The 23,224-nt window shown below is 44.1% G+C and overlaps 1 protein-coding gene across 1 annotated transcript in view; it reads right to left on the bottom strand.

The window, feature by feature from the left end:
- LOC112824047 (inactive tyrosine-protein kinase transmembrane receptor ROR1) overlaps positions 1 to 23,224 on the bottom strand; it is a 499,173-nt gene that overhangs the window by 457,357 nt on the left and 18,592 nt on the right. The window lies entirely within an intron of this gene.

A 23,224-nucleotide genomic window follows, 5' to 3' on the forward strand; every position in this document is an offset into this window, starting at 1 on the left:
TACGGGAATAATAATTCACATCTCACAAGGGTATTGTGAAGATTAGAAGGAGCATATATAAAGTGTCTCGCCCATCCTGCAGCTTCAATAAATGCCTGCTCTATCACATTTCAATTATTACAGTGGGCTCTCTGGAGACACTCTTTGTTTCTCCCACAGACCCTGGAGGTAGGTGCCTCCCAGGAGCATTGTCGAGAGAGGGAGGGAGTCAGGAAGATGCAGAAGCTCTCAATGAGGACATTCCACAAACCAAGCCAGCCTCAGCCTCCAAACTCTCCCAGAGTCTAGAGAGAAATAACCCAAACAAATGAAATCGAGACAAGAAAACAGAGTTCTGCCCTCCTTCTAACCCTTCTCTTGAGTGAGTCCCCACTACTGTACTTTGGTTTTGATTAGAAAGCTCGATTTTGCCTCCCTGCACCCTTGCTGCCCCGCCCCAAGCCCCATCCAAAACAGAGATGGCCTCTTAGGAAAGACAGTCGTGCTTTAATCTATATACCAGAGCTTGCTAATGATACTGTACTGGGTTTTGGTCATTTGCCAAAGAGCGAACAGCGCCAACATTTGTAGACTTCCAACAGGAAATTAAATAACTGCCCTGCTGGAAATATGAACCAATTTACGGTGGTCAAACCTGAATCTTCCAAAACATTGGCATGGTTTAGGTGTATCAAGCACTAGGGACATTTGAGGAAGAAGAGGGGGAGAAATTCAAGTTAAAACTCAAGTCTTCAAGAGAGACTCTGAAAATGGTCCTTTTCCCCCTCTGCCCTGGCCATACCCAGAATTCTAGTGTATACAGACCACGGGGCGTTTACATCATGCTGCCCTGGGAAATATTAACTGCTGAAACCTCAGGCAGGGCAGCCTTACAGCCACAAATTCAAAAGCACAAGCAGGCCGGAAATGCAAAACTCCAGTTTCCTCCCAGAAGACTCGGTCCACACTCTACCCACTACATTATGAAACACACATTTAGAAGCCATCCTATTACATTAAAGCTTTCCTCTTGCACACAGAGAAAGGTAATGCTTTGAAAATGTTCTCTTTCTCTAGGGCTTTTTTTAAGATTTTATTTATTTATTTGACAGAGAGAGACACAGTGAGAGAGGGAACACAAGCAGGGGGAGTGGGAGAGGGAGAAGCAGGCTTCCCGCCGAGCAGGGAGCCCGATACAGGGCTCGATCCCAGGACCCTGGGATCATGACCTGAGCCAAAGGCAAATGCCTAACCAACTGAGCCACCCAGGCGCCCTAGGGCTTTCTCATTATTACGCCCCATGAGGTCATGAACCATGTCCATCTTTTTCTCCGCACTCTATCTCCAGTGCCTAGCACAGTGCCTGACACACCATAAAAAGGGGCTCCTTCGACTCTCCTTATAACACTCATTGCTTCACAACTAGCAGGAGTGTGGGGCATCGGGCAGCCCCTTCCAGGATGACAGCTGAACAAAACACATGCCTGCAAGCAAGGAAGCAGCAAGGAAGGTGCCTGCCATGAACTGAGCATCTGCAACGTACCAAGCAGAACGCAGTGTGTTTTTCTTACCATACCACATGCAGTCCTCACAACAAGCCTGTAAGTTAGGTAAGTGTCCTCATCTTGCAAATGAGGACATGGATCCTCAGGGAGGCTGATGGGTTTGATGAACAGAGGCAGCACCCCAGTGCTGTGAGGCGTGCATCATTAGCCCTGCACCACAGGCAAAGACAGTGATGTGAAAGAAATCCATGTTGGTGAAAATCCATTAAATCACTCTCCTTGGATCAGATGGCCTAAATCCAACTGAAGGCTCGTTTTTTTTTTAAAGATTTTATTTATTCATTTGCCAGAGAGAGAGAGAGAGTACAAGTTGGGGAGAGGCAGGCAGAGGAAAAAGCAGGCTCCCAGCTGAGCAAGGAGCCTGAAGAGGGACTTGAACCCAGGACCCTGGGATCATGACCTGAGCTAAAGGCAGACACTTAACGAACTGAGCCACCCAGGTGTCCCAAAGGCTCCTTTTCTTTCATGGGGCTGGTCACACATGTCTCTGATGATGGAACCGGTTTAAATAGTTATATGAGATAATATGTGTAGGGACTCTCTAGGGACAGTCATTGGGCACAAATGCAAATGTTCAGTTGTTAAAACAGTTCATAAAGCTCTGCTTGTGGCCAACAGGCAAGCGTGAATGCCACCAGGGGTTCTACACAATCCCAGATCAGTAATCACTCTGCTTGGGTTCCAGTTGCAGAGGGCATGGCATCCCAGCCTAGCCAGATGACCACAACCTCTGGAGGGGTCCAGTAGAGGGAGTGGACTGGTAGGGTGGCTCTTAATCAGAAGGATGCAAAAGAATCACCCAGGAAGCTTCTTCCAAATGGGCAAGATTCCCCTCCTTCTGGACTGCCTGCGTCTGTAAGTCCAGAGCAGGATCCGAGCATGTGTAATTCACAGAGGCTTTCCAGGTGATTCTGCAGTCGCCCCTGACTGAGACCCACTGGGCTGCAGTCTCTCAAACTCACCTACATACTCAGACAAGCTCCCACAGATCCATCATCACTGCAGGAGAAAGTAACTGAAATCACCGTTCTGGCTGATAAAATAAGTTCATAAAAGGAACTATGCTTTGAAAGTTAAAAGCATTTCACCACTAAACAGGCTATTATTATTATTAATTTCATCTTCATACACAAAGTAGTATATTATTAGACCGACACATTCTCCTGGTTTCCTTTTATGAACACTCAAGAAAACAACAACAAAAAGCCAGCCTTATTTCCACAGCAAGTCAACATAGAAGGATTAGGCATTTTTCTTCATACAAAATCACAGGCCACCACCCAAGAAACAAAAAGACAACCAAACTTCAAAAACGACAGAATTACTTACCCAAAAATGTATAATATTTGAAGATTTAATGCTCTCAGATTAGTGTAATTACTGGTATTCCCCGGCTCTGCTTTTCTTCATTTCCAAATAGTCCTCATCACTCAAAGACTCTGAACCAGTGTCAATGACAGAAATGGGCAAGGCTGGTATTCTCCTGGAGAGTGACTAGAGGGACTGAGGCTGCTGAGGGTCAGGTGGTCTCAGGCTGACCAAAAGACCAACCACGAATTACAGTGTGTTTGCAAAAATCAACAGAGGCCAGTGATAATATTCCAGTGCCCCGGTGCTTTTTTTCCAAACATATCAAAGCCATGGGCAGAAACGAATTAAGTGAGAAGAAGAAAGCAGGTGGAAAGGGGAATCAGGCAGAGTAGATCCAAACTCCTAGCGGAGGGGAACAGGGACATGCCAATAACATACAGAAATATTAAGAGGCCGTGAAAAGGCCCCAGCCACTGCCCTTATCCTTTAAGCAGCCTGAATAGCTGCATTGGCATTTCAAAGGAGTTGTCCCAAATTATATACAAATGCAAAAAAATCAAGAAAAAGAATAGGTGAAAAAGCTGGGGAACTGGTTTGTAAGGGGTCAGCCCAGGCTGAGATTTTGGTGTGTGACTTTGCCTGCTTTTCCTGTTTGCCAAAGGGCTCGGAAGGTCCCAGTGTCTGTCCAGAGCTCCGGGCCAACTTATTCCACAGAAATCAAAGCAGGTGAGCCTTTCGGACCGTGGGCTGACTCAAGCTGCCCCTGAGCAGCTGCTGGACTCCCAAAAGCTAAAACACTCAAGGGAATATTCAGCAATCCAAAACAGCATGCAAATGAATAGTTCGTATGCAAAACCCGAAAGAGATAAACACGTAATTGGCAACAGAAGAGACTGATGAGGAAAAAATCCTGATTCAGGGCCACATATGCCGTGAAAGTTTCACTTAAAAAGTTAAGTATATGCATTAAACAAGCCCACAAACTGGCAACTTGGAGAGAGGAAAAAGCAAGCTCAATGACCATCCATGAATATATTTTCCGGAATGAAAGAAACAAATATGCTTTCTATCTAAAGCAACAAATACATTTTTTCTTTGCTTTCATTGGATTTTTCATCCTCAATAGAATTGTGTTTAAATCATTCCCCTGATAGAGAGAAATCCATCTGATCTTCACATTAGTTTCTTTTTTTTTTTTTTTAAGATCTTATTTATGTATTTGACAGAGAGAGGGAACACAAGCAGGGGGAGTGGGAGAGGGAGAAGCAGGTTTCCTTACCCAGCAGGGAGCCCGATTGCAGGGCTGGATCCCAGGACCCTGGGATCATGACCTGAGCCGAAGGCAGACGTTTAACGACTGAGCCACCCAGATGCCCCGTCTTTCTTTCTTTTAAAGATGTTATTTATTTGAGAGAGAGAGAGAGAGAGAGAGAGAGAGAGAGAGTGTGTGTGTGTGTGTGTGTGTGTGTGCACGCGTGTATGTGTACAAGCAGGGGAGAGGGAGAGGATCTCCAGCAGACTCCCCGCTGAGTGCAGAGCCCAAGGCAGGGCTCAATCCCATGACCCTGAGATCATGACCTGAGCTGAAACCAAGAGCTGGACATTTAACCAACTGAGCCACCCAGGCGCCCCTTCGTATTAGTTTCTGACATTTCATTCACTCAGTCCACAAAAGTTATGGGGGTCACAGACCATGCCTCACTTTAACGCCACAAACATTTATTAAGCATCTACTTAGTGCCAAGCACTATGGTAGATGGACTTGATAAGGGGTCAAAGATGTGGCAAGGGCACAGGTGCTTCCTCTGCAATAGGTAAGTACACACACACACACCCAAGTACACTGGAAGGCAGTTGTATGAAGTATTAGAAGACATTTATTCATTCATCCATCCATCCATCATCCACTCAGTCATTCAACCAACATTTATTCAATGTCTGCTATGTGCTGGGCACATGGCTCTGAGTAAGGTCCTTTCAACTGGAGCAGAAGATTTCTGGAACAAGGCAACATTTAATGCATGTTACCATTATACACAACATTGCTAAACAAATGAAAATTTTCCAACTCCCTGAAACTTACCAAGATTTGTCTTTCTAAGGCAAAAACATGGTCTCTAATTTAGCTTTTTCCACAAAACATAACTGAGCTGAATTTCAGAGAGTTGTCTGAAATGTCCTTTTTAAGATATTTAAATGGTTAAAAAATTTGAAAACCAATCTTTTTCATTTTAGTATCCCATATCTTGAGACCCCCGCCCCCAAGATCAATACTTGCTTCTCTTAGTTAAAAAGAAGGTGGAAAGCACTTAACAGCACTTGGCGGCAGCAGGGTATGGTGGAAAGGCTCTGGAACCAGACACAATGGACTTGGACTCCCAGCTCAATCCCTTACCAACTGTGTGGCCGTGGCAGGTGACTCAGCCTCCCTGGGCTCCATTCCTTCATTTATAAACTGGGGTCAATAATTCTTCTCTCACAGATTAAATGAGGCAATAAAAATAAAGTCCTTAATAGAGTGCTTGACACATATAAAGCTTAATAGATGGTAGTTATATTTTTAATAGCATTTAAATACTTGAAGTTGTATTATGGGAAATAATCCTCATAAGCACTGCTTATTTCATAAGTACTACTGTTCTTATTTTATTTAAAGGGAAATTGGGACCTCAAGTGTGTCACAAAAAGTTGGTTGTCAACATATGTACTTATCCAATAAATTCAGGGCTTTTGTCCATCCATTCATTTAACCAGAGTTTTTTGAGCACTTGCCATGTCCCCAGCCCTCCTCGAGCTTATGATCCAGAATAGGAACCAGGAAATACACCTATAAAGGGCCAGATAATAAGGATTTTAACCTTTGCAGGCCCTACAGCTTTTGTCGCAGCTACTTAAGTCTGGCATGGTAGAACCGAAGCCCCCATAGACAACCTGTAAATGAATGTATTTGGGTGTATTACAATAAAACTTTATTTATAAAAACAAGCCACAGTCCAGATTTGGCCTGGAGACCTTAGTTTGCCAGCTCCTAATTTAAGACTATAGTTTTATTTCCCAAAGGCCTTCTTTATTTACTGGAAATGATTCCAACCTGGACCTGAGTAGGCAGAGCCAAAGATAGGACAGCTCTTCTCATACCAACAACCTGAGCCACCCAGACCCTTCCAGATTATATGTCACTCCATGAGTACAGAGGGAGAAGCTAAAATGGGACATGAAGCCAGGTAGAACCTTAGCTTGTCAAGTCCTAAAAAAAAAAACCTTGAGTCTCCACTATCCTTACCTCACAAATGAAGAGACTGGGGTGCAGAGAAAAGTAGTGCCATTTTGTGTCCCTAGTCACCAGGTATTTAGCAGAACAAGAGTTAGAACTAAGCCTCCAGTCTCAAAGACCAGGGTCCTTCCTGTTGTACTCCACTGTCCCTTTCCAGAAAGAAGAAAGATGGAAGGAGGGGTTCCCCTGGAAAGTCTACCAAAAGCAGCTTGCCCACAGAAGCCTACAGGATTTTGGCAAAAAGATAGGCCACAAGCTCCCCTTGGCAAAATGGCATTTTGTGACAAATGACTCTCAGGAGACAAGAAATCTTGATTTAAAGAGTAACCTAGGGGCGCCCGGGGTGGCTCAGTAGGTTAAGCATCGGCCTTGGGCTCAGGTTGTGACCTGGGATCAAGTCCCATATCGGGCTCCCTACTCAGCGGGAAGTCTGCTTCTCCCTCTCCCTCAGCCCCTCCCCCTCCGCCCCCAGTTGTGCTCATGCTCTCTCTCTCTCTCAAATAAATAAATAATTTTTTTTTTTTAAAGAGTAACCTAAACACCTGGACCAATTTCTCACAATTATTGCCTATCTGACAGTTTTAGGAGCACTGATCATTTACTTCCATCCATTCAGGGATTCTCCAGCCACAAGCAACTTAGCTCCTGGCCACTCCTAATCTGACCTTTTCAGGCATTGCCCTACATGAAGGGATGCTCATTTCTTTCTGTGCGCAGGCCTCTTTAAAAGAAAAGGTGCTCAGAGCACATGATTAATAGATGAGCATGAACTTACCTTCTTGCCACTCTCCCTACTCTATATTCACCCAAGTTACAGCAAATTATACATTAACCTCGATCCCACAATTTTGTGAAGTTGGTTGGTTCCGTAGCCTTTCAGCACTTCCTGTGTCCTTTAGCGTCAGTTTTCAGACACAATTCAGGTTTCTAGCACCCCACTGGAACCAAGAAGAGACCAGACAACACATATGAGTCCCTGGGGTCCACGCTCGGAAGGTCTGGCTTTTTTGACAAACATATTTCTCTATCACTTAGTCATTTGTCTACAGAAAGACTATTTAATTCCCAAAAGATTACGATTAGATTCCCTAGGCTAAAATATCAAGCCATTTGTAGTCCAGCATTATTTCCCACAATACCCTCCATGGGCCTCCCAAAAACCCTTGCTCCAGCTAACAGACCTCCCAGCAGTGCTCCAAAGGACAGCATCTGTTTCACACCTCTGTGCCTTGGCACATGCAGATCCCTCCACCTAGTCTGCCCTTTTCTCCTCTTTTTCTAGGCAATCACCTTCAAGACCCTTCAACATCCAGCTCAAACTCCATCTTTCTTGTGAAGACTTCTCTGATGTCCTCCAGACAATTGATCAATCCTTCTTCTCCAAAACTGCAACACTTTATACCACTTATCACAGTATATTACATGATTTAGATTATATGTGTGTGTCCCCAACCACCTCTGAGTTCTTTAAAGGCTGGAACTGTGTCTCTTCATCTCAGCACTGCATCTGGACACATGGTTAAATAAAGAAGTAAAGTGTGCCTTCTACTTCTGTGTGATTTCCTAATGCACATAAAAGTTTCAGGGACAGAAAACTGGGAAGCCATCAACAAAAAGGAGAAAAGAGAATGTTTTAGAATGTTCCCAAAATATCTCTTGACTCCTCTGGCCACTTTCCAAAAAGGACATTCTTCCCTCAAATCAACCAAAAAGGCTTTGTGACCAAATCCACTGACCTGCTGATAATTTCCCAACATACCTAATAAAATGAACATATGCACTAAATTCTCCAAATGGGTTTCTCTTTTCTTAATTGAATACATTTTTCCTGAATACATTTGTATGCTTCTCCTCCCCCTACACAAACACCTGGCCTTTTAAACTCCACTGAACCTGGGCAAGCTGCCTGCATCCAGTCTGTTTGTAGCATTGGAATCCAAGGGTTGGTGAGTTAAACCATTGATGAGTTTTCTTTGTTTTATGCAATTTGTCCTGGTACGATGAGTTAACCAGAATTGAACTCTGTGTACCTCCCTTGTCAGCATCTCAGAGCACCTTCTTTGAACTTCTCACATGCCTTGCTTTAAGAAAACTCAAAATCTAAAAAGTTAAATGTCCAATGTATTCTTGGTTTTGGAAAAGTATAACAGATGATTCGTTTATCAAGAGTTTCTTACACAGGTATTTTCAGGCTTCCATATCCACCTAAAATGAAGTATACTCAGAAGCAACTTTCTTTAGTCAAAAGGAGAAAAATTCATTTGATGGAACTTGGCTCTTCCCTGGCTCCCCTGCTCAGGGTTCATACTGTAAGTGGACTCAGATTTTCTGAAGGGCCTGCCCTACACAGGGAGGAGGATGGTGCTTCAATTCTAGACTTCTTTGAAACTCTAATTCCCCACGATGCGTATAGGACACAAAAGATGTTCGTTCAAACAAAATTTGAAAGCAGACCGGGTATTTGAGAGTGTTGAGAGAGATTGCAGCTCCAGGCACCTCCTGCTATTCTTTCTGGAAGACTTTGTCTTTTTCCCTCTGTTCCCAATACTTATTTTAGACACTCTATATGACATTCATCCACTGTAGAGTACTCACGAGTTTGCCTCTCCATCTCCCTCTTAATGGCAGAGAGACAGCTTATTTCTTACCCAGCTTGGCTGGTATGCAGAAGAGCTTATTAAGTGTCTGCTGAATGTTTCTGACTCTCCTTGATACTATCTTTTCCAGCTCACCTGCAGATTCTGGGATGGCCATACCTTACCTGGGACTGGTTATGGCCCCAAAGAAGTATTTAAGACACTGAATGTAGCAGGTGGCCTCAGCATCGCTATTCCTTTGTAGTCAGTTCCAGGTGGCCATGAATCAAGTTGTATGACAAGATGACTACATTTAGCCCCAGGGTCCCTACTGATAATTATCTATATTCTTTTGAAGACATCTTATCTTTCCAAAATCTGGTTCATCTGGGATAAGAACTGTATCTCTTCTTGGCAATACTCAGATTAGGTGGTTTACAGTCTTTTTTTAATTTAAAAAAAAAATGTAAAGCCCTGTAATTCTAAACAATGTAAGTCAAAGCTAATCTTGTAACTGATAGGTGCTATAGATTGGTTCACTCATTCCTCCCCTTAACTGCCCCCTTTTCTGCCTTCTTCAACTATGGAGACTAGGAAATGAAATTCAAATTCACAGCCTCATCTGTAGCTAGGGAAACACATCTGACATAGTCCTGGCTAGTGAAATGTAGATGAAAGTCACTTGAGAGACTATTTTTCCCCAATATAAATGTGTGCACTGTCTACTGCTAAAAACCATAAGACAATAAGGTACGGCAGATATTCATTCATTCATTCAACAGACATTTACTAAACAGGGAATTACTAGATCAATCAGAATACGAACTATTAATTATTGAATTAATCAGAATACAAACTAGGCTGCTGTAACAAGAAACCCAAAGGTACAAAATAAGCTAAGACAAGACAGAAGTTTATTTCTCTCGCGCACGTATACATTGTCCTCCAGATAAAAAGCACAGATATTCAGTCCAGGGCTACAGTGACAGCTCAGCTCAGGACCCTTCCATCTCATTGCTCTGCTATTTTGAAAGCATCACCTTTACTCATAGATCTGAAGTTGGCCCCCATGCACTCCAGCCCAAGACAGAAAAAAGAGAAAGAGATGGCCCACTCCTTTCCTTCTAAGAGCAGAACTCAGAAGTTAACTATATTTCCTCTGTTCACATCCCTTTAGCCAGAACCTGGTCACATGACCGTATTCAGCTGCAAGAAAGGCTGGGAAATGTGCCCAGTGAAAGCTCCTATTACTATGGACGGGGGAGGAGGAGGCAGCGGAGGAGGAGCAGGCGAAGGACAGCAAACATTGGGAAGAAAAAGTAGCCACACTTCTACATGCTAGGCACTACGCTGGGTATTAAGGATAGAGATGAATAAATCCTAGTCCTTCCTCTCAAGGAACTCAGAGTTATTAGCACGAACTGAAAAGTGTGCAAGCACCTTTGTATCACCAGAGACCAGTTCAGAGCCCTGCACTCTATTGATGTGGAGCAAATGTTTGTTGACGCCAATCAGTAGGAACAGTAAATACTCCCCCTGGGACCAATATGTGCCCCCTACTGAACTGGGACTTGAGAAACAACCATGGATATAGCATCATTCCTGCTCTCGGGAATGCCCAGCCTAGTCAAGGAGACAAGAGGGGACACATGCACGGAAAGATGACACAGTGAGGAACTGTGAAGCCCAGTTCCAAGTGAGGGAAAGCTCTCGAAGCCTGCGACAGCCACAGATGGTTCTGGATGGGGAAGAGCAACATCAGTTGACTCGTGCCTGCAGGTTAGATCTTAGACGAGATGTTGGGATAGGTAAAGGCAGGGTCACTAGAGGACCGACCCTGGCATCAGCTCAGCATGTGAGAGAGCCCTGCTAGGTAAGCCCAGTTGGGTAGAGGAAGATAATGCCCTCTTCCTTCATCAGGCAGAAATTGTCCTCGATTATCCCAGCACACAGCTGCAGTTCCCCCACCCCCCGACCCCCGAGAGACAGGCATTGAATCCTTATATTCCAAACAGAAGCCCCCCAAGCCCCCAGCTTGACCATCATTAATGATTTCATGGTCCCAGTTAAAACAGCATTTCCCTAAAGCAATTTTCCCAGAGGTGGCCGAAGGGGAGAATTAGCTGCAGTTGTCACGGAGTTTCAGAAGACCATCTGTCCTGGATGGTTTAGACTTTCACCTCCCTCAAGGTTATCTCTTAATGTCAGATGCTCTCAAAAAGTCGCTCCCAGGTGTAAAATTCTGAGAATCTAAATTGGAACCCTGAGATCTGAAACTTCCTAGGGTAAAAGTGAGGAACACCTTGATCAAATGAAGAAGAAATAAATAATTCATGCAAAGGACCCGGTACAGTGCCTGACAAATAACAGTCCCTCAGTAAAGACTTGTTATTGTCATATTTAGATTATTTATGTTATTATTAGTTTGTTGTTTCTTTATCTATATCCATACCCCACCTCAGCCCAGAGAATTCCAAGTGGCTTATGACACGGTGAACAACGTGAAAATAAGTATTTTTAAGTCAGAGCCAGTAAGTCTATCAACAAGACAGGGAAAAACATAGTTCAAAGATAGGAAAGTCACAACATCCTAAAATGGAAGCTAACCCAAGTTACGAATTTCCCCCCTGAGCTTCCTGGAAGCCAAAGCAAAAAAAGAAAAACTAAATTATTTATAAAATTTATACCATCTGAAAAACACAAACAAGTTAATAACAAAATCTCCAAGAACTCAGTTCAACACTTTGCTGAGCCACATAATAGTTCCAAGGAATTTAACCCAGGTAGGTAAAAATTAAGAGAAAGTAGGGGTGGGTGGGGGCAGGAAGAATAAACTGAGGAATTACTGGACTCAACAAAGTCAAACAGCTTTCTTGGTTGCAGGGCTTTGCAGAACCATTAGTACATTCATTCTAAATCTCCAAAGGGCAGTATGATGTGCCCTCCTTAGATGGCCAATGAGCACGTGTTTTAATGGAGTGTCTCACGCTTTGGGAAATGCCCCTATGGATGAACAATCACTACTCTAATTTTATTATCATAAGACAAGTCAGACTACTTACTAAGTGTAAGTGAGCACCTTTTTTGCTTTTCTTTAAAGAACAAGAACAAGGTTCTGCATTTTCCCATCCTTCCTCTCTTAATTGGCTTGGTAGTTTCACTCTAGATAACGCGTTACTAGCAACTGTCAAAAATTGCACTGGAGGGGGGCACCTGGGTGGCCCAGTCATTAAGCGTCTGCCTTCAGCTCAGGTCATGATCCCAGGGTCCTGGGATCAAGCCCCGCATCAGGCTCCCTGCTCCTCAGGAAGCCTGCTTCTCCCTCTCCCACTCCCCCTGCTTGTGTTCCCTCTCTCTGTGTCTCTCTCTGTCAAATAAATAAATAAAATCTTAAAAAAAAAATTGCACTGGAGGGCATCTTAGCCTTTGCAGTGGACTTGCCCCCTTCCTCATTCTGTTATCTACCCACATCAGGAGGTAGGAAGAATCTATATTCTCATCTCCATCTTAAAAGGATGAAAAGAAAGAATCCCACGGAAACTGAGCTTCAGGGTTACACTTAGTCAGTGACTGAGTTGGTCCTGGAACACAGGCTTCCCAAGTCTGGGCTTCAGTGGTGGCAAAGCCTGTCCTCTCCCACCTAGGTCCTTCCCCTCCCAGGTCAGATGCTACTTTTATCTCACTGTGTGTCTGCAGGTGGGTGGCAATGCTGCTGACTCCTTTCTGGCTCAGTTTGGGCCCTTCTCTTTCATCCATTAATTAAATCATGCACTTTTCTTATAGGGGAGCAGAATCTTCAAAAGAGGAAAAAGAACCCTCCCCTTCAGAACATTCAGGGATTAAAGTTCATCTGGCTATGGAATGCTCACCAGGGACTAACTGCATTACTGAGAGGCAAGTGCTGAAAGCCAGTGACACATTAATATGGAAACGTGCAGAGCGAGTTCAGGCTGCCAAAACGCTGTGTCTCTGGCATTGCCAAGGTGGGGTCACACAGGAGAATGGCACCTCAGGGGACATTCAGGTATACAGACTGGTCAGGGCGCCTCAGGATGAGCCTCTCCTGCGGTGACCTCGAGACAACCGGAAGAGTGCCCCTGGGAGTGATCGAGTACAGGGGTGCGTCCTTATGTGGGGAGAGCGTGCAGCCAGGCCACGACCATTCCCCGCCCCTGCGCTGACATGAGTCCAGCACCAAGTGCACAGAAAAGACAGTCCTGAACAAAGGACTATGTACTTCATCTTTATTTATTCAGCTTCACTAGGATTTCTGGGCAAGAGGCTTTCCAAATAATAGAACAACTGTTCAAACACCAAACTTTTTTTTTAAATGTGAAATAATCATAGATTCAGAGGAAGTTGCAAAAATAGTACAGAGAGGTCTCTTTCCCCCGTTTCCCCAGCGATGACTTCTTACCTCACTATAATACAACAGAAAAATCAGGAAACTGACTTCGGTACCTCCAGGGACCTTAGATTTTACCGGTTTTACTCATTTGCACTCATTCGTGAGGTGCATGTATGGTCTGTGCAGTTTTATCACATGTAGATTCACGTAACCACCATCTTCATCACGATACAAAACTGCTCCATCACCACAGGGTCCCTCGTGCTACCATTTTATAGTCACAGCCATCCCCCGCCCCGCTAGGGCCCCCCCCGACCCAGTCCCTAACACCTGGTAACCATCAATCTGTTCTCCATCCCTATAATTTTTTGAAAATGTTATATAAATGTCTTTTTTGAGATTTGTTTTTGTTCATTCTGTGTAATTCCCTTGAGGTCCTTCCAAGTTGATGCATGTAGCAATCATTCATTTCTTCTACTATTGAGTAATATTCCACGGTATGGACATACTGCAGCTCGTTTAACCATTCGCCCATTAAGGGACATTTGGATCACTTCCAGTTTTGTGTGGACCTAAGTTTTTATATCTCTGGGACAAATGTACAGGAGTACAACTGCTGGGTCATAGGCCAACCCTTTTATTCAAAAAACAATTTGATGGAGTTTTCTGAAAATACACATTTCACATAGAACTCTGTCCTGTTAATTACAGTACAATGTAAATCATTTAATCTCATTTTTAATTACTTAGGGCCATTATTATGAGCCACTGAAATCTACAAAACTATCTGTCTCTACATTAAATTGCCCTAACGTATTAGAGGTCTTGATCTCAACGTGCTCCTATTCCTGCATTTGTTACAATTATTTTCCTCAAAGTTGCCCGGCGTGCTGCTCATGTATTTGGCTATTGAGCACCTGAAATGTGGCAAGTCCCAAACTGAGCTGCTCTATAAATGTAAAACACACACCTGACTTTGAAGACTTAGTTTAAAAAGAAGAATGCAAAATATCTCATCAATAATTTTTATATTGATTATATGTTGAAATGATATTTTGGACATACTGGATTAAAGAAAATATACTATAAAACAATTTCACTTGTTCCCTTTTACTTTTTAATGTGGCTACCAGAAAATTTAAAATTATGTGTATGGCTCCCATTGTAATTTTGGGGGGCCACACTGGTCCAGAGGGGTTTTGTTTGTCTATTTATTTGCTTTTATCTAAGTTGCTAGAGGTGATTATTATCTAACACTGCGATACACGGTATGTTACTATTACTGATACCCTCTAGAGCATTAACATACTGCTGTAAGAAAACGGTAATTATCTATAGCCAGAGCCCCATCTCTGCTTTCAAAACTGCACAAAAAGAGGCAATACAGAAGAATCAAGATCTGGCTTATGACTCTGAAAAATCAGAATTGTATTCCCAACTCATCCTCAAGTAAAATTATTTACTCATGGTCACACCTTTCAACTTCCGTGAACCTCCATTTTCTCATCTCTAAGTTCTTGCCTTGCCTATTTCACAAAAGTGTTGTAAAATATTAAATGGGATAATCCACTTGAAAGTGCCTCAATAACTGTAAAGTAGCATGCCCCAAACAGAAAGAAGTAGAAGTTTTTAAGCAACCTCCACACAGCTGGCACCCTGGGTTAGTCAGGGCCCCCGGGGCTCCCTCTGTAAAGCATCAGCCTGCCGTCTGTGGACGCTCCTGGACCAGGCTTGCTCTGCCACTCACATCTCATCCTCACACACTCTAGAGTTTTATTCTAACGGGAATCGAGAATCGGTCGAGTTTGGTCCCAATGCTCATTACACAGGTTTGTTCGGAGGTTTTTGTAATCATGGCTTCAGCTGTACAAAGAACTCTCCATTTGGATTGTCTTCCATGTGTCTTTAAGTTTCTCATCCACTTTAGAAAAACCCAAACCGGACATCACAGAAGATGTGTTAGAAGTAAGGTGTGAATGTGAAGGATAAGGACCACCAAATATCAGACCCGGGCTCAAAGGAAAAGCCTTGGCCCTAAACCAGGAGATTAAATGAATGGACATCTAGGCATTTAAAGTTAACTAAGAGGGCTGACTTTCTTTCTTCACTCTCTCTTCACTCCCTGCTTTAACTGACCTCTTTCATTAACTGCCTAACCATTGCTGGGTAAGAAAGCTTTTGCTTAATCATTATCATCAGAATGAAGGGAGAGAAAGAACCTCAAAAAGAAGATATAGGGGCGCCTGGGTGCCTCAGTCAGTTAAGCAGCTGCCTTAGGCTCAGGACATGATCTTGGGGTCCTGGGATCGGGTCCTTGCTCAGCGGGGAGTCTGCTTGTCATTCTTCCCCTGCCCCCCCCCAACTTGTGTGCTCACAACCTCTTTCTCAAATAAATAAATAAAAATAAAATCTTAAGGGCACCTGGGTGGCTCAGTTCGTTGGGCAACTGCCTTCGGCTCAGGTCATGATCCTGGAGTCCCGGGATCGAGTCCCGCATCGGGCTCCCTGCTCAGCAGGGAGTCTGCTTCTCCCTCTGACCCTCTTCCCTCTCGTGCTCTCTCTCCCTCATTCTCTCTCTCTCAAATAAATAAACAAAATCTTTAAAAAAAAAAAAGAAAATGTAAGTGACTCAGTCATATTTTAAAAATAGATGAGGGCCATAAAAAGAGCCCCATAACACTTCTGTCCATATTAAGATCAGAAAAACCAAAAAGAGGTAGAAAGGGGAGCACTTCAAGAGCCAGTGATTCTTTAAGGCCACTTATTAATTCACACAAAAGACATAAAGTTAATGCAAAATTACATCTTAGTAATAATAGCACAGCAATTCTCCCATCATAATAAATAGTTGAACTGTCTGTGCTAGGGTTCAGATAAAATAATAATAATGTCAGCAACAAGTAAAATGTATTTATTAAGTTCCTTCTATATGCTAAGAGCATTACATTATTTCATTTAATGCACACACACAAAACCAGCAAAACACTCAATGTATACATTCCATAGATGGAAAACTCTTAACACTAAAAAGGGCCACGTAATGATTCCATGGTGGCAATTCTGGGATTCAAGGCAGTTCTGGAATCAAGGATCATGCTACATCCTAGAATTACAAAAATCCAGACTATCAAGCCTCAAGGATGACAAAGACTTTCTCATCAGAGCGGAGCTTCTCAAACATTACTGTGCAGATGAGTCACCTGGGAATCTTGGCAAAAAATTGACAGAGTTTGGTTCAATAGGTCTGGAAGGCATCTAAGATTCTGCATCTCTAACAAGCTTCCAGGTGACGCTGATGCGTTTGGTCCTCAGATCACAGTTTGAGTAGTGATGTCCTGACCTAGAGCACATGCACTCATTGTCCTTCTCAGAGGGCTCAGTTTCCTCCAGGTGGCAGAGGTCATTCAGAACATCATTACCCTCTCCGCCTCCCCAGCTTCTGACACCCAGGACAGGTATATGTGGGTAAGAGCTCCAGGTATCTCATGGCTGGACAGGCGCCGGAGCATCAAGAAGAACAAGAAAAAGACCCACACCTCTTGGGGCTTTTTTTTTTTTTTAAAGACTTTATTATTTATTTGTCAGGGAGAGAGAGCATGAGCAGGGAGAGGGGCAGAGGGAGAAGCAGACTCCCCGCTGAGCAGGGAGCCTGATGAGGGACTTGATCCCAGGACACTGAATCATGACCTGAGCTGAAGGCAGACACTTAACCGACTGAGCCACCCGGATGTCCCACTTCTTGGGGCTTTTAACCTCAAATCCAGAACCTACTCCCAAAAATATGCCATTATAGTAAGTTCACAAACAAATGGTAATTTCATAGGTAACAGAGCATAACATCATAAAGGAGTTGACAAAGGTTTGGAATACCTTAAAGGAGTTAACACTCTGCATTTTCAACATCCATGTGGAGAAATATTGTAGCAAACATGGACCCAGGGTAATCCCCAGACCCATTCCTCCTAATGTCAAACCTTCTTATCTGTCTGCACAGCGTCCCTGTCTTTTGAGTCTGGCTGCCTGCCCATCTCCTGGGCTGAGAAAAGGAAAATATTCATGATCCTGCCTTCATTACAAGGGGAAATGTTAGCTTCTGCTTTTAATTAAGCACTTTATACTGATTTTCTTCTTTGACTATAGAAAATATCCAACTGCATATTTTCTAAATGATCCATACAGATCTAATAAACAATGTTTTTCCAGTAAAAAGCCAGCTCCCATTGTCTCCCATGTCTGCCATAAAAATTGGGGCTTTCAAATATTCATTGATTTGACCAATATTTAATGAATACCTCTTATTTGTACCACACTCAATGGCTGGACACTGAAGCTAGGAAGGAGAATTAAACACCATCCCTCCCCACCCAGAGCTCCCAGTCCAGAGGGGAGACAAGCATGTAAACAAACAATCCCAATAGAGAGTGACAGTGGCTGTTTAGGAAACACACACACACACAAACACACACACACAGAGGAAAGGAAAGATGGCTGTTTTTTTCCTCTTGATTCAAATGCAAAATCATAATCCTTTTCCATTCTGAAGGGGCTAAGAGGTATAAACACAAGGAAAACAAGCAAAGTTGCACTATATTCCTGAAATACACTGTGGTTAGCAATAGACAACCACACACACACACTGTAGGCCAGGTGCTCTCCTGGGCAGTCAAGGGATGACATAGAATTTCACTGCCAAGGAGTTCCCGATGCCCTTCCGAAACAAGACACAGAAAGAGTAAAAACTCCAACCACACTAGCATTCTACAAGTTTTGAAAACACTATTGGGAAAAAGTTAAGCAATGTAGACTGTGGCTAGAACATGAGAGCCTTGACCCTCCATAGCCATGGGCAATGGGGAGCCACTGAAGATTTTTTTTGAGGAAGGGAAATGACATGATGGAAGCTGCTCATATATCATTCATATATCACACATATAATCTTGTAATTTAATAAGTAGAAAAAATACTTTTTATTGACCACCTATTATGCGTCAGTCACTATTATTTCCAGGGCTTTACAAATATTATCTCTAATTTTCCTAACAACCCTCCAAGATAGACATGATCATCCCCTTTCTAGAGATAAGGCAACTGAGACTCAGAAACATTAAGGAAGTGTGTGTAGGTCACATGGCTGGTAAGTGATGGATCTGGGACAGTGAATCCAGCTAGCTGGGTTAATATGAGGAAGAGATTCCTGGCAAGGAAATTAGTATAAGGCGCCTGTAGGGTCCAGATGCGAGGTATGGTGATGACGCTGAAGACAGACAAGGTTCTAACGCAGTTCACCACAAAGAGGTTCATCCACTTTTTCAAAGCTATCTAGTGATGATGCACCACCACAGGACAGCAATAAAGTCAACTGCCACACCACGTTAAGGACCTACTATGTGCTGGGTACTATGTGTGAGTGGGGCTAGGGATGCAGAGAAGAATGCAGACAGTGAGTTGTCTATAATCACAAGGCAAAGAAACAGGACAGAGAGAGATCCCCCCTTCTCTCCTTCCAATGACAAGTGACCTCAGACTGCCGGTCTCAGTCCACACACAATACCGGAAACCGCCACAAGGGGTCAGGCCTGTGGTGGCTGCCTCCTCCTTTCTTCTCCTCCTCTTCCTTCTCCTCCTTCTTCCCCAAAAGGCGGCAGTCCCCCAGCGGACCCTGGTCCTGATTCTGAATTATTTGAAAAAAGACTGGCTACACAGTTGGCAGGACCCGGTACAAAATAAAAATGCAGGTCCCGTTGTTCAAAATAATACTAAGAATTTCAGGACAGCAACAGCAGAGCGTTAAACCCACAGCTGAGCCTGAAGGCAGGGGCCCTGCTCAGCTGCACAGGCTGCAAACCCATGAAGCTGACGCGGATTCTAAGCCAGGTCCTACTTCCACAGATGGGTGACCGTTGGATGTGGCCCAGAACGGTGCCGACTGCTTCCTGGAGAATGATTCTTCTGTTCTTGTTTCCTGAGGATCAGGAGATCTACAGCCTACGAGACAGCTTCTCAGGTCCATGAGAGTCAGTGGTAAGTTGTGAGCTCTTAACACAGATGGAGCTGCCCCCACGGCCAGGGCTAACTTTCTCCCTTTCCATTATACGGTTTCCAATGATTATGTGGTACTGTATTCGGTGACAAGGAATTTGGAAGTCTGTCCTCTCAAAGGTTATCTTTAAGTCAGAGAACATGGCGGAGGGATGAGGCGGCAGTCAAGGCTACAATCCTTCCAACTTTGTTTTTTAAGATTTCTTTATTTATTAGAGAGAGGGAGAGAGACTGCAGGGGGAAGGAGAGAGAGAATCCCAAGCAGACTCCCCACTGAGCGGGGAGCCCGATGTGGGGCTCGATGCCACGACCCTGAGATCATGACCTGAGCGGAAACCAAGCCACGCAGGCGTCCTGATTCCAACCTTTAAAAATACAAAACTCTTCCTCAATTGAATATGTACAGCTTGGTAAAAACAAAATGATAATAACAATAAGAAACAACAAATTACAATAAGAGTTTGAATGTTTGTAATTACAAGTGATTATGCTAAATGCTTTTTAAAGATATAGAAATCTTTACAAATCTTGAGATTATTAGAAACCATGTTCATTTGCTTTCACAGAAGGGCTTGCTTCACTCATGCACTCCTCTTGGGAAAAAATATACCTATCAAGAGCTGAACTTCAGGTAGAGAAAGACCAAAACAAGCAAACAAACCCAACTAACTGACCTTCGACGAGTTCCTTTCCCTTGCTGGGCCAGGTGTGCTCACCTGTAAATATAGTGATTGGCCCAGAGGCCAGATGCCCATGAGGTCCTCACAATTCTGGCATTCTGGGACCCCCATGGCAGGAACAGAGGAACACTTCCTCCTCTCCATTCACTGATCCCGCCTCTGCTCCCCTGGAGCACAGACAGACAAACCACAAAGTCTGGCTCAGCAGCTATAAAACCAGCTGACAGCCAGGACACCTGGGTGCTAGTCCGGGCTCCCAATCACTCCCTCAAGGTGTGACTCAGAGCAAGTCACTTCACTGCTCTGAGCCTCAGTTTCCATATCTATAAACTGATTGGTAGATACTTAAGGTCCTTCCTTGTAAGGCACAGGGTCTGGTGTCTAGAAAGTTGTCAATATTTGTTAGTTATGATCATCAGTATCATTAGTGATTCCAATGGTTCCCGGCGGTTTCAAGTAAGAAGATGCCTTCTATAGCAAAAAATGATATCGACTCCCCTCCTGACTAAAAGGTTTAACACTTAACCTCAATCAAGTGGGAAAATACAGAATATCAAAAAGTCTCTTTGAATTTTTGTTCAGTCCATCAAAGCAACATTCATAGATACATGAAAAATCTAAAACATGGCTTCACAATCACCGATACTGTTTGATCCTCAAAACCCTCGTGATGATTCCAAGGACCTGAGCTGGGGACCCACTGCTCTGTGCCACCTGCCAGCTCAGTAGGTCCTAATCCACTGCCATGTCCCCCTTTGGTCACCTAGACTTCCCACCTCCTCCTCCTTGCTCTTACAGCTGCCCTTAGCATACTGCCAAGACCTCAAACTCAAGGCAAAAGAAAAAACAAGTATATATGGCATTTGGAGCTGAGTGTGTAACTATTTGTGCATGTCTCTGCCTTTAAATCTTTTTCCTCACAGAGTACAAACATTTGAACGGTAAGAATGCCCAGCCCAGTCTTAGATAAATTTTATAATATATAGGAAAAAGGCACAAAACATTAGAGTACTAGAACAGGAATGTTCTTTAAAACAATGCTTATTCAACTTGAATTTGCATACAGACCACCTGAGGATCTTGTTAAAATGCAGATTCTAATCCAACAGGTCTGGAGAGGAGCCTTAGACTCTGTTTGGAACAATCTCTCAGGAGATATTTATGCTGCCGGTCCACAGAGTGGGATCCAGCCCCATTGCTTTGTGTAAGAGAACTTGAAGATCAGAGAAGGCAAATGTCTTGTCCGGCGCCACACAGCTGGTTAGAGGCGGGGCTGGAAGATGAATTCAAGTTTGTTGACTTTTCGTCCAGAGTTCTTTCTGCTATACCCTGATGTTGTCCTTTCTCTCCAAAAGAAAAAAGTTTCTGAAAAAAAAAATCTCATTTTCCTTTCCCATCAAAGACAATACACACACACACACACACACACACACACACACACACACACACCCCTCCCCCAGAGGACAGGGGCTAAATCATAGTCTCTTCCTCAGTGTCCAGCTAGGGTCTTGAAAACAAGATACTCAAAATAATACGTGTTGATGGATTATGCAATCGGGGGAAAGAGGACTTTTCTGATTACAGAAATGCCTTCACCTTTTTCCTCCCTTTTTCATTCCTTTAAAGACACCCTCCTAATCAGCTACCCCATGTCTCCAAAACTTTCTGTTAACTCCATACTAAGTTTTCCCTAGAGGTATTTTTCTAAATTAAAAATCAATTTATTGAGAGAAAGTTCAAAACAAGCTATTATTCTAAATCAATATTTAGGGAGGAGATAAGGGTTTTTATCCTGGTATCAGCAGGAGATTTTATGTTCCCAAATACACTTTGCACTAGACCGTTTCAGGCACGTAAAGTGCTTAAAGAGCTGCACTCAGCAGTCTAAGTGTTCATACGGAGCAGCTTCAAAGCCTCCCTCAGCCTCCCATCTTTCAGAAATCACTCCCAAAGGCTTTTGTGGCTTTGAACTATATCTTAACGATCTTGAGAGTTCAAGAAAGCTTGTTCCATGACATTACTTAGCTAGGGCCCACGTACGTAGTAGGTCCACGCTATGTCCCTGACTGTCACATCTGCCACCTAGAGCCAGGTTTTCAACAGAACTTTCTTAAGAAGGTCAGAAAACACAACCTCACAGGGAAGAAAAACGGGCAGTATTTCGGCTGTTTCAAATTCTTACTCTCTTCTACCACTTGGTTAAAATTAACAAGTTTAGTGCAAATAATTTGGGTTTGGTTCTTGCCACACTTAGGAAAGCAAGAGGACAGAAAGGTAACACTTCAATCAGAAACTAATTTTTCCCCTGGCAAGAGGAAACGTCAGCAAAGCTCCAAAGCCACAGAAGCCGGCTCAGTGGGGCTTCTGATGGTTCTAACTGGAGGAATGTAATCCATCAGCCCCCTGGAGCTCTGGCCTGGCTGCCTGGCGGCAAACCCTCCCACTCTAGGCTTCCCGAACCTGCCCTTTCAACCACAGAGTCCCGTTCCCCAGCACACGGGGCTCTGGTTCCCTTCCACAGTACACCGTTCGGATTCACTCCCTGTGTGCTGATGGCTCTGCACACTCAGGCGGCCGCACACCACCGAAGGGCAGCCGGTTCTGGGAGCCACAGCCCACCGTTGGCATTTCCCTTACGGCAAATGTCAGAACAAATTCTAATTCTTCTGGCTATCTGTCTCTCCCTCTCCCCGCTGCCCTGCCAGTTCCACTAGTCGGGGAACTCCTAGAAAACAGGGAGAATGTTCTGGTCCCAGGGTATCCTGGTACCCCATATAGTTCCTGGCACATAGTCAGGATTGTTTTTATTAGTATGTACTGCGAATGTGTTCCCTCCACTTCCCCCATCTGGCTCTCTGCTTCCTCCAGTAGGTGTCTTTAAAAAAATTTCGGGCTTGGGGCGCCTGGGTGGCTCAGGTCATGGTCCCTGAGTCCCGGGATTGAGCCCCGCATTGGGCTCCCTGCTCAGTGGTCATGGTCCCTGAGTCCCGGGATTGAGCCCCGCATTGGGCTCCCTGCTCAGTGGGGAGTCTGCTTCTCCCTTTCCCTCTGCCCCTCCCCCTGTTCCTCTCTCATTCTCTCTTTCTCATATAAATAAAATCTAAAAAAAATAAAAACCTAAAAAAATTTAGGGCTTGGGGCGCCTGGGTGGCTTAGGTCAAGGTCCCCGAGTCCCAGGATTGAGCCCTGCATTGGGCTCCCTGCTCAGCGGGGAGTCTGCTTCTCTCTCTCCCTCTGCCCCTCCCCCTGCTCCTCTCTCTTTCTCTCTCTCTCATATAAATAAAATCTAAAAAAATAAAAACCTAAAGGGCACCGGGGTGGTTCAGATGGTTAGGCATCTGCCTTCGGCTCAGGTCATGATCCCAGGGTCCTGGGATCGAGTCCCACATCGGGCTCCCTGCTCCTTGGGAGCCTGCTTCTCCCTCTGCCCCCCCCCCCCGTCTCTCATGAAT

The sequence above is a fragment of the Callorhinus ursinus genome, unplaced genomic scaffold (assembly GCF_003265705.2).
Source record: "Callorhinus ursinus isolate GAN/ISIS: 27379988/994484 unplaced genomic scaffold, GSC_fseal_2.0 scaffold9, whole genome shotgun sequence".
In the NCBI taxonomy this organism is placed as follows: domain Eukaryota; kingdom Metazoa; phylum Chordata; class Mammalia; order Carnivora; family Otariidae; genus Callorhinus; species Callorhinus ursinus.